Raw genomic sequence first — 11461 nt, forward strand, 5'->3', positions numbered from 1 at the left:
AAACTGTGAATAAGAGGCCAAGTATTTGTTTGGGAGGGCAGTGTTTTCTCTTATTCATGATAAAATTTTGATATATTGAATTCCATCACAAAACAAACAGAAACGCTTTTTAAGAAAATGGCTATATAATTGATTGACGTGCATTGTAAAAATCACAACCACCCATATGTGCCCATGAGAAAACCAATCTATCAAAGTAAGTATGATCTCCTATGGCCAAATCTTTATGATTTATTTGCTGCTTATTCATTGATTTTGTCCCCTACAAAAGTAGCAGATGAAAGCTTGGATTTACTACTACAGAAAAACAAGTACATATAGGGGAAAAATATTTACAAATTGAGAAAGTTCTATCCACTAACTTTTGTTTTCTCTATGAATTGGGGAAAGGTCAGGGTTATCTGATACAAGGGCAGACCGTTTTGGTTCAGCTCATAGACGACAGTCTTCCCAGGGAACATGGATTAAGTCCTGCAGTGGACCGTGGGAAGGAAGGTCTGGACAGGATAAAATGTGCTTTTAGGCAGATTACTCCGGTAACCCTATACAGGATGGGTTGGTAAAGGGAGCAAGGAGAGACAGGAAGACCAGTTAGGAGATTGCAGCAGTAAACAGCAGTAATCCAGGCTTGAGTTGGTGCAAGAAGATCTTGAGTTTACACAATACTCTAGGTATACAAATTGTTTTCACAGACACTACTTAAAATGATTACACGAGGTAGGTAGAGTCATTTTTTTTTCTTAATTTGGAGGTTTAATATAAAAAGTAGCTATGTGAGAGGCATTTTAAAAAGAATTAGCAGGACTTTGTGTTAGGGTGGTGGGGAAGTGGGCAGGGGAGGAATCAAAGATGATACCAAAGTGTTTAAGCTCTGGTGACTGGGAGAACATCGCTGCTATTGACCGAAGTCTAGAGGGAAAGCTGGTGTTGGGGGGGGGATTGTGATGGTGAATTTTATTCTTTCCTTTCATTCTGAAATAATTTCAAATTGACAGGAAATTAGCTGAAAGAGTCGAACAAAATAACTCCCCTATTCTCTGCCCAGAGACTCATCGCCTTTCATCTGTGGCCTCTATGACATTCTTTTTTTTTTTTTTTTTTTTTTTTTCCTGAGACGGAGTCTCGCACTGTCATCCAGGCTGGAGTGCAGTGGCGCGATCTCGGCTCACTGCAATCTCCACCTCCCACATTCAAGTGACTCTCCTGCCTCAGTCTCCCAAGTAGCTGGGACAACAGGCACCCACCACCACATCCGGCTAATTTTTGGATTTTTAGTAGAGATGAGGTTTCACCATGTTGGCCAGACTGGTCTCGAACTCCTGACCTCAAGTGATCTGCCCGCCTCGGCCTCCCAAAGTGCAGGGATTACAGACATGAGCCACTGCGCCCAGACTTCAATAACATTCTTTACAGCACAACAATCACACGTTGGACACAGTTGCTCTGCTGAGTCTATTTCTACCTAGGGAGCTCCTCAAGTTTCCTTGGCTCTCAAGGTCTTGACTTTTTTGAATATTACAGGCCGTTTTGTAGGCTGTCCCTCAAATTGGGTTTGTCCAGCGTTTCCTTATAAGACCTGGGTCCTGCATCTTTGACAGGAGCATGGCAGAAGTCACGCTGCCACTCCTCATTGGGTTTCACCAGGTGGCACGCAATGTCAACTTCTCTCGTTATCTGTGGGTTCACGTTCATGATTTGATTCGGATGATGTGTGCCTGGTCTCACCATGGTAAAATTACTTCTAAGGGCTAATTACTGAAATATTTTGTGAGGAGATGCTTTGAAAGGCTGCTGGCAAGCCTGGCTTCGGGAGTGTTCCACCTGCAGACCTGCAAAGCATCCTGACTTAGCAGGGTCCCAGGGTCGGTTTACTTTTTGCTCAGGAAGGAAGGCGGCAGGGAAGGGAGGAAAGAAAGAAGATTGATAAAAAGGGAAGAATGAAGGGTGGGAAGGAGAAAGGAGGGAAGGAAAGGAGAGGGAAGGAGGAAGGAAAGGAGAGGGAAGGAGGAAGGAAGGAAGGAAGGAGGAAAGAAGGAAGGGAGGGAGGGACGGGGGAGGAAGGGAGGGAAGGAACGAAACGTCAGGCACGGTAGCTCATGCTTGTCATCCAGCACTTTGGGAAGCCAAAGTGGATCACTTGAGTCCAGGAGTTCGAGACCAGCCTGGACAACATAGGAGGGCCCAATTTCTACAAAAAAAAAAAAAAAAAAAAGCCGGGGTGAGGGGTGGTGGTGGCACGCATCTGTCATCCCAGCTACTCAGGAGGCTGAGGGAGGAGAATCTCTTGAGCGTGGGAGGTCGACGCTGAGGTGAATCACGATCATGCTACCACACTCCAGCCTGGGCGACAGAGTGAGACCCTGTTTCTATTAATTTATTTGAGACAGCGTCTGCCTCTGCTATCCAGGCTGGAATGCAGTGGTTCCATCTCTGCTCAATTTCATTTTTCACTGAGCCCTGCAAATTACGCAGCAGCGGGCCCAGGGTAATAGAGCAAGAGTCAACTCTTCTAGCCTTTGGGGATATTTCGTGGTGACAGTGAGAGGGCAGGATCTTGTCCTACGGTCAAAGTGGAAGTAAACTTGGATTTCGCCTCAGGCATGTGTGTCTGCAGGGCAGAGTGCAGGGCCGGCAGGAATGGGTTTACAGATAGAGGTGAAAGATGGGCCGAAGAAGGCCTTTGGTGGATCAGACTTAGACAAAGAAGCTGAGGTAGAGAAACAGTGGTGCTGGCCGGGCGCGGTGGCTCATGCCTGTAATCCCAGCCCTTTAGGAGGCTGAGGCGGGAGGATCACTTCAGCCCAGGAGTTCAAGACCACCTTGGGCAAGCCCCATAGCAGGAACCTGTCTCTACAAAAAGTTTTTGAAAACATCAGTTGGGTGTGGTGGCGCGCATGTGCAGTCCCAGCTACTCAGGAGGCTGGGGCAGCTGGATTGCTTGAACCTGGGAGCTTAGGGCTGCAGTGAGCCGTAATCACGCCACCGCCCCCCAGCCTGGGCGACACCCTGTCTCAAAAAAAAAAAAAAAAGAAAGAAAGAAAGAAAGAAAAAGAAAAAACCGAAAGAAATAAAAAGGAAAACACAGCTGGGGCAAGGAAGAGGCCGCAGCAGGCCGAGGACGAGCCACGCGCCCAAAGAAAACCGGGTGCAGTGCTCAGCGCTCAGGCCGGCCCAGGGATCGGGCCCCGGAGAGGCCGTGGGGACGCCGTGCCAGGGCGCACGCCAAGGGATCAGGCCGGGCAGCCTCCCCCGCTGTCCACACCGACGCCAGCGCGCGCGCTCGGCTTGGCTCCCCACGATCCCCGGCGGAGCAGGACTACGGGACAAAGGGGCCGGTCCAGCAGCCGGGAGCGAGACCCGAGCGTTGGGGCCGCAGGCACAGCCTGCCGGGCTCCCGGATCACGACCCACCCCCTCGCCTGATCCCTGTGCATGGCTGGCGGCCGGCAGCCAGCGGCCTGGGCGGCTGGGGGCGCCCTGCCCCGTCTCCCCTGCAGGCGGCGCGCAGGGGTGGGGCGGAGGCCTTCGTGGGCCCGGGCACGTCTCAGCCGCGCCCTCCCGGCCCCGCGCCCAGGGGGTTGAGCCGGCGGGGAGACGCCTCCCCCTCCCTCCCAGGCCCGGGCGCTTCCGCCGCCCGCAGCCGGGGTTGAGGACCGAGCAGGAGGGGGACGCCAGGCTGCGGCCGCGGGTTGTCCCCGCCTCGCGGGCAGGGCCAGGGAGCGCCAACGCAGCCTTTCCAAGAACTCGCCCCGCGCCGCAGAGGGGCGGCCGGGCCCCAGCGAGCCCGAGGACAGACGCGGCCCGACAGCCTAGGCGGCACTCGCCGCGGGGGTAGCAGCACGGAAACCCGACGCCTCCGCTCCCTGGCCGGCGGCCTCTCGAATCTTCCCGGCGGCGGCCCGCGCTGGGGCTGCGCGCCTGGAGCGCCCTGCGTCACCTGCAGAATTTTCAGGAAGGGGCCTGGAGGAAATCAACCTTATGCAAAGGATTGAGAAGGAAACCGAGGAGATTGGAGATCGTTTTCAACCTCCCGCCGCATTATAATCAAAGTAGTATGTGCTTAGTGTATACACTATGGCAAATACAGAAAACTGTAAATAATTAGACCCCCCCCCCAAAAAAAAAAACCCTGCAGAAAAGCACCCATAATTCCACCACCCCGAAGCAAATACTTTACGTAGTGGGCTATTTCTTCACGTTTTGCCCTATTTCTCTTTACAGACTTGATCGTTCTGTGCAAGTCATTAGTGTCTTGCTTTTTGTACTTAATATCTTAGCAACATTTCCCACTTCCTTAAACACATCATAAATATGTTTGATGGTTCGATGTTAACATTGTACAACTGTACCAAAATGCAATCATTTTCATTTTTTTGAAGGATCAAATGATACAAATACTTTTAAAGTTTTGTTTTTTTTTTTTTTTAAGATAGGGTTTCCTATCCACCATCTAGTTTTATATATATATATATATATTTTGAGACGGAGTCTCACTCTGTCACCCAGGATAGAGTGTAGTGGCCCGATCTCTGCCCCCTCCCTGGAGTTCAAGTGATTCTCCTGTCTCAGCCTCCCAAGTAGCTGGGACTACAGGCGTGTGCCACTATGCCTGGCTAATTTTTGTATTTTTAGTAGAGAGGGGGTTTCACCATGTTGGCCAGGCTGGTTCCAAACTCCTGGCCTCCAGTGATCCACCTGCCTCAGCCTGGGATTACAGGCGTGAGCCACTGCGCCTGGCCTGGTCATAATGTTATGGATGATTTGCTCTGGTCACTCTGCTAGTTGTGTCCCCAAAGCTAGGACAGTGCTCTTTCTTGTAGAACAGGCAGCCTCTGGTCACTGGCTGTTTCTTCCATTCTAGCTTCAGAGACAGCTCCTGTCGCTGACGGGAGCAGATTACATACCAGCGCCTGCAGGCCAAGCCCAGGCTTCTGCCCCTTGGCTTCTCAGAATGGTTGCTCCTTTTTGTTTTGTTTTGTTTTGAGACAGGGTTTTGCTCTGTCACTCAGGTTGGAATGCAATGGCACAATCACAGCTTACTGCACTCCTGGGCTCAAGAGATCCTTCAGCCTCAGCCTCCCAAGTAGCTGGGACCACAGGCACCACCACACCACACTAATTAAAAAAAAAAAATGGTAGAGATGGAGTCTCACTATGTGGCCCAGGCTGGTCTCAAACTCCAAGACTGAAGCCATTCTCCTGCCTCAGCCTCCCAAAGTGTTGGGAATACAGGCATGAGCCACTGCACCCAGCCTGATAAATTGTCCTTCTGATGGATTTGCATAGGCTGAACATCTGACCCTTTGTAGTGTGACAGGGACAGAGCAGTAAAAGGCTGCCTTCGAAGAAGTCGGACTCTACCATGCAGAGGACATGAGCCTCCCTTTGCTGGTCTGTGTCTCAAACTTTCCTTATTAAGCTGGCAAAAGCCTTATTTTATTGTTTTCTTTTTCTTTTCTTGTTTTTTGAGACAGGGTCTCATTCTGTTACCCAGGCTGAACTATAGTGGCACAAGCACGGCTCATTGCAGCCTTGACCTCCTGGGCTCAGGTGACCCTCCTACCTCACTCTCTTGAGTCGCTGGGACTACAGTCATGTGTCATCATGCTGGGCTAATTTTTTGTATTTTTTGTAGAGATAAGGTTTCGCTATGTTGCCCAGGCTGGTCTCGAACTCCTGAGCTCAAACAATCCTCTTGCCTCGGCCTCCCAAAGTGCAGAAATTACAGATGTGGGCCACCATGCCTGGCCTATTGTGTTTTTCAATGACTTAAAATTTATTTTAAAAATTACCACAAGCGTATAGCATATTCACACTTTTACAAGTCATCGTCAAGTTTTTAAAGAAAATGGTATTGTTTGTGTTGTATTTTTATGTAATTTCTATATTGTTTCAATTCTCCAATTTGCTTACCTGCCCTTAAAAGAAATTAAAGTAGAATATACACAAATCACAATGTACAGTTTGATGAATTTTTTCAAACTGAAGACACCTAGTTATTTGCATTCAGATGAAGAAACATTTCCAGCACCCCATACACAAGGGCACCTTGTAGAGAGCTTTATGTTCTTGCTTTCTTCTCTCTTTTCAGAAATTTACCTGATGTGAAAATTGATTTTTGTTTGATTTAAAGTCCCCAGGCTTCTAGCATGCAGAATGTGTACAACGGAAGAAACATTTCCTTCTTTCCTTCCTATTCTGATGAGGCTAAGTTAAAATTAAGTGCAAAATTTTGACCTCTTAGGAGAAAGCTTGAGGGAAGATGCATAGATTCATAGATATTTAAAGCTGGAAGAGACTCTAAAAAGAAGAGGTTATGACTAAGGTGTCGTACCTCCTGAGTGGCAGATCTGGGACTTGAATCCAGGCCTTCTAACAACCAACCATTATTCTCTCCTTTGTTAATGTTATGTAAATAGCCATAACCCAGGGTGGAAGGAGGTACCAGGAAGAGAGACTTCAGGAAGATTTCCTGCAGACCATGGAACAGTGACAGAGTGGCCAACTGTGAACAAGGATACATACAGGTTGTTCCCTGCTTCCATTCTCCTGGAAAGAACCATGCTGCTTTTTTTGTTTGTTTGTTTGTTTTGAGACAGAGTCTGTTGCCCAGGCTGGAGTGCAGTGGCGCGATCTCAGCTCACTGCAACCTCCGCCTCCCAGGTTCAAGCAATTCTCCTACCTCAGCCTCCCAAGTAACTGGGATACAGGTGCACGCTGCCACGCCCCGCTAATTTTTTGTATTTTAGTAGAGGCAGGGTTTCACCGTGTTGTCCAGGCTGGTCACAAACTCCTGAGCTCAGGCAATCCGCCCATCTCAACCCCCTGAAGTTCTGGGATTACAGGCGTGAACCACCACCCCCAGCCCATGCTGCCTTTTGGTTGCTTCCTGATATAGCCTCTAACAGTTTCCTTAAGTCCAGTATCCCAAATTGTGTGTCGAGGTGCCCTAGGGTGCTGCCGCAAATTCACAGGGGGCACGTTAAGATATTTTAATTTATTTTTTTGAGACAGAGTCTCGCTCTGTCGCCCAGGCTGGCATTCAGTGGCGTGATCTCAGCTCACTGCAACCTCCACCTCCTGGGTTCAAGTGATTCTTCTTCTTCAGCCTCCCTAAGTAGCTGGAACTACAGGAGTGTACCACCATGCCAGGCTAATGTTTGTATTTTTAGTGGCAATGGGGTTTCACCATATTGGCCAGGTTGGTCCTGAACTACTGGCCTCAAGTGATCCACCCACCTCAGCCTCCCAAAGTGCTGGGATCACAGGCGGGAGCCACTGCGCCTGGCCTCATCAGGATATTTTAAATGCTGCAGAGGGACACAGTGATACCTGCCATCTGTCACACACTGCATGAACTGTTAGTCAAAGGCAATGCACAGTTACAACATTACATCACATTACATTCCTTTCGGTGGCTTGACAGAATTGGGTTTTGTCAGATACTGTGTTAAAAAGCAAGCACTGGGCCGGGCGTGGTGGCTCACGCCTGTAATCCCAGCACTTTGGGAGGCCAAGGCGGGCGGATCACGAGGTCAGGAGATCGAGACCATCCTGGCTAACAAGGTGAAACCCCGTCTCTACTAAAAATACAAAAAAACTAGCCGGGCGAGGTGGTGGGCGCCTGTAGTCCCAGCTACTCGGGAGGCTGAGGCAGGAGAATGGCGTGAACCCGGGAGGTGGAGCTTGCAGTGAGCCGAGATCGCGCCACTGCACTCCAGTCTGGGAGACACAGGGAGACTCCGTCTCAAAAAAAAAAAAAAAAAAAAAGGCAAGCACTGCATATGAAAATGGATGGGAAATAGGAAATGAGGGTGATTGTGTGCATCTGATTCTAAGGTTTGGGAAATTGTGCAGTGCTCAACAGGTGTACTCATCCTGTTAGAAAGAAATTGCAGTCATTTAAGAATAAAATAGGCTGCGCACGGTGGCTCACGCCTGTAATCCCAGCACTTTGGGAGGCCGAGGTGGGTGGATCACCTGAGGTCAGGAGTTTGAGACCAGTCTGGCCAACATGGTGAAACCCCATCTCTACTAAAAATACAAAAATTAGCTGGGCGTGGTGGCACACTCCTGTAATACCAGCTACTTGGGAGGCTGAGGCAGGAGAATCACTTGAACCCAGAAGGCAGAGGTTGCAGTGAGCCAAGATTGTGCCATTGCACTCCAGCCTGGAGAACAAGAGCAAAACTTTGTCTCAAAAAAAAAAAAATAAAAATAAAAAAAATAAAAAAATAAAAAAAATAAAAAGAATAAAATAAAGGCCAGGTGCAGTGGCTCACGCCTGTCATCCCAGGACTTTAGGAGGCCGAGGTGGGGGGTGGATCACCTGAGGTCAGCAGTTCGAGACTAGCCTGGTCAACATGGTGAAATCTCATCTCTACTAAAAATACAAAATTAGCAGGGCGGGAAGGCATGTGCCTGTAATCCCAGCTACTCAGGAGGCTGAGACAGGAGAATCACTTGAACCCGGGAGGTGGAGGTTGCAGTGAGCCGAGATCTTGCCATTGCACTCCAGCCTGGACAAAAAGAGCAACACTCCATCTCAAAATAAATAAATAAACAAACAAACAAACACACACACACATCAGGCCGGGCGTGGTGGCTCACGCCTGTAATCCCAGCACTTTGGGAGGCCAAGGAGGGCAGATCACGAGGTCAGGAGATCGAGACCATCCTGGCTAACATGGTGAAACCCCATCTCTACTAAAAAATACAAAAAATTAGCCGGGCGTGGTGGCAGGCGCCTGTAGTCCCAGCTACTGGGGAGGCTGAGGCAGGAGAATGGCGTGAACCTGGGAGGTGGAGCTTGCTGTTGGCTGAGATCGCGCCACTGCACCTCCAGCCTGGATGGCAGAGCGAGACTCCGTCTCAAAACAATTAAAAAAATAAAAAATAATAAAAACATTAATTTCCTTCAATTTCTATGTATTGTCTTTGCAAATAATTACTAAATTGTTAAGACATGAATACCTATTAAGTTGTTTGGACCTACGTACTTAACAATCCATTAGGTATTTCTTTTAACCTAGGGGCTCTGTGAACCTTTGCCTTTGGAGTAAGGCTAGGTGAGATCAGGTTCAAGTTACTGCAGCATCTCTAGTGTTATGTGTCAACTGGATGTTAAGCTGGTAGACCAGAGTCCAGGATGATTTTATCCAGGTACAGAAACTAAGTCTCAGCAAGTAACTTGATAGAGGTCATCTACCTTCAGCAGATTCATGTTTCATGAGGCCCAACGCTTATGCAATCATTGGAGCCCTCTTTCAGGACAATAATGCAAAATTTGGGAATTGAAAATTGGGCAGTAGGCTTGCAAGGGGCCTGTGTAAAGTGAGGGGGCCTTGAAGCTTCAGGTCCATCAGAGTCATGAGCCTCTGCTACCAGCTAGTAAGTAGTGGAAATGGAAATTCAAACCCAGATTTGTCTGACTTCAAGGAACCTGGCATTGAGACCCCAATTCCTGTGTCTTCTCATGGGAAGGTTTCGAGAAGCGATTGGAGAGGGCTTTGGTGTCAAAGCTGAGTTTGTTTGAATTCTGGCTCCACCACTTCCTAACTGTGTGTGCTGGGAAAGTTACCAACCCTTTCTGGGGGTTACTGAGGCAATACCACCCACTCCCCACAAGATTGTCAGGATTAAATGAGAGACTACTGCAGGTGAAAGTGTCTACAGACACACCATGTTAATTTCCCTCCCCTTCCTCTGCTCCCAACAAGTATCATGTGTATATGGAGGCAAAATAAATATAGACAAGCTAGCTGGTAGAGTTTCCTTTGTGTGGGGGTAAATTCAGTAAATGCATATATATGGCAAGCAACTGTCTGCAAAAGATGCAAATCAGATCACATTGGCAGACCTTTGCCTGGTGTCTTGTCTTGGTTCAGTGCCTAGCTGTGTCTATATACAGGGGTTCCTCACTGCCCATAGACGAAGGTAGAAACTCCTTATCCTGGCATTTGAAATTTCCCATAATCTGGCCTCAACTTAATCCTCCAACATTTTGTCTTACTATGGTCCAGTGCAAACCCCTCTTGTTTTCCGATTGACCCTTACCCATTCACCATGGCCTCAGCAGAAAGCTACCTCCATTCCCTGGACTTCTGTTTCCTGAATCCCAAATTCTACCCATCCTTCAGGGTAAGTTCAAGTTCTCTTTTGCAGTGAGCATTTTCTGCCCAATCCCAGCCCCTGGGGAATCCAGTGCTCTCAACTTGAGCCACACCTACCATATATACCATGCATTCGAATCTTAACCACACACTGCCGCATTTAGTTCTGTAAGTTTTAGGGAGTTTGTTTTTCCTTCCAATTGCATTGTAAGTACAGAGCGGTGTCAAGGAAATAACATCAGGTTGAAAGCAGAGACTTGGCCTCTGTTTCTAACTTGTCGTATAACCCCAGGCAAATATCTTTCCTTGATTCCTTTAACTCTGAAGTGAAAGAGTTGGATAAGGGAACTCTAAAATTCATTAAAATTAGGAACCTCTTCACAGGGCTCAGTGTGGTGATACATATAAAAGCTCAGCCTGCGCAACACAGAGAAACCCTGTCTCTACAAAAAAAAAATTTTTAATTAGCCGGATGTAGTGGCTCATGCCTATAGTCCTAGCTACTTGGGAGGCTGAGGTGGGAGGATCGCTTGAGCCCAGGAGGTTGAGGCTGCAGTGAGCTATAATTGCACCACTGCACTCCAGCCTGGTTGGCAGAGCAAGAACCTGTCTCAAAAACCAATAAATCAATAAAATAAAATCTCATTGAACAAATATTCAAACATTTGTTGATCACTTACATCCCAAGCACTGAGCTAGGTGCTAAAGGATGAATAATGGTAAACACAACATGGTGTCTGCTCTCAGGAAACATATAGTGCAAGGGAAGACTAGACATACATACTCACTTGTGGATCAGGAGCTCAGAGACCAGGAGATGGCAGAGTACCCGTCCACATTGTATCTGCGAGTTACTTTGTCTCCTCACTCCACTGCCTGGACCCATGACTTCCTTCTCTGAACCCCTATTTCCCCATTCCAGCACCACATCATGCACACCTGTGTCAGTAGAGCTACCCTGCCCTCCAACCCTCCATTCACTCTGCTGCTAATCTTCAAGTCAGTCCTAAAGCTGAGGTGAGGGAGGGATCAGGAAGAGTGGTAGGGACACTAAGTACATAGCACAGAATGATTGCTTTGATGGCTTTATTAGAGGCCAAATGCTGCCTGCACACTTTACCTACATTTGCTCATTCAATCCCAACAACATATCTAAGCCGTAGTTACTATCACCATCCCAGGTTTACGAATGAGGAACCGGAGGCAGAGAGAAGTCAAACGACTTGTCCAAGAGAGCAAGTAGGTGGAGGAGCTGGTTCGGAATCCAGGTAGTCTGGCTCCATAGTCACTCTCTCTCAATGCCTCCCTGAAATGACTGCTTCTCTTACAGTGAAGGTTTAGTGAAGGTTC

This window comes from Macaca nemestrina, chromosome 8 (assembly GCF_043159975.1).
Source record: "Macaca nemestrina isolate mMacNem1 chromosome 8, mMacNem.hap1, whole genome shotgun sequence".
Taxonomy (NCBI): Eukaryota; Metazoa; Chordata; class Mammalia; order Primates; family Cercopithecidae; genus Macaca; species Macaca nemestrina.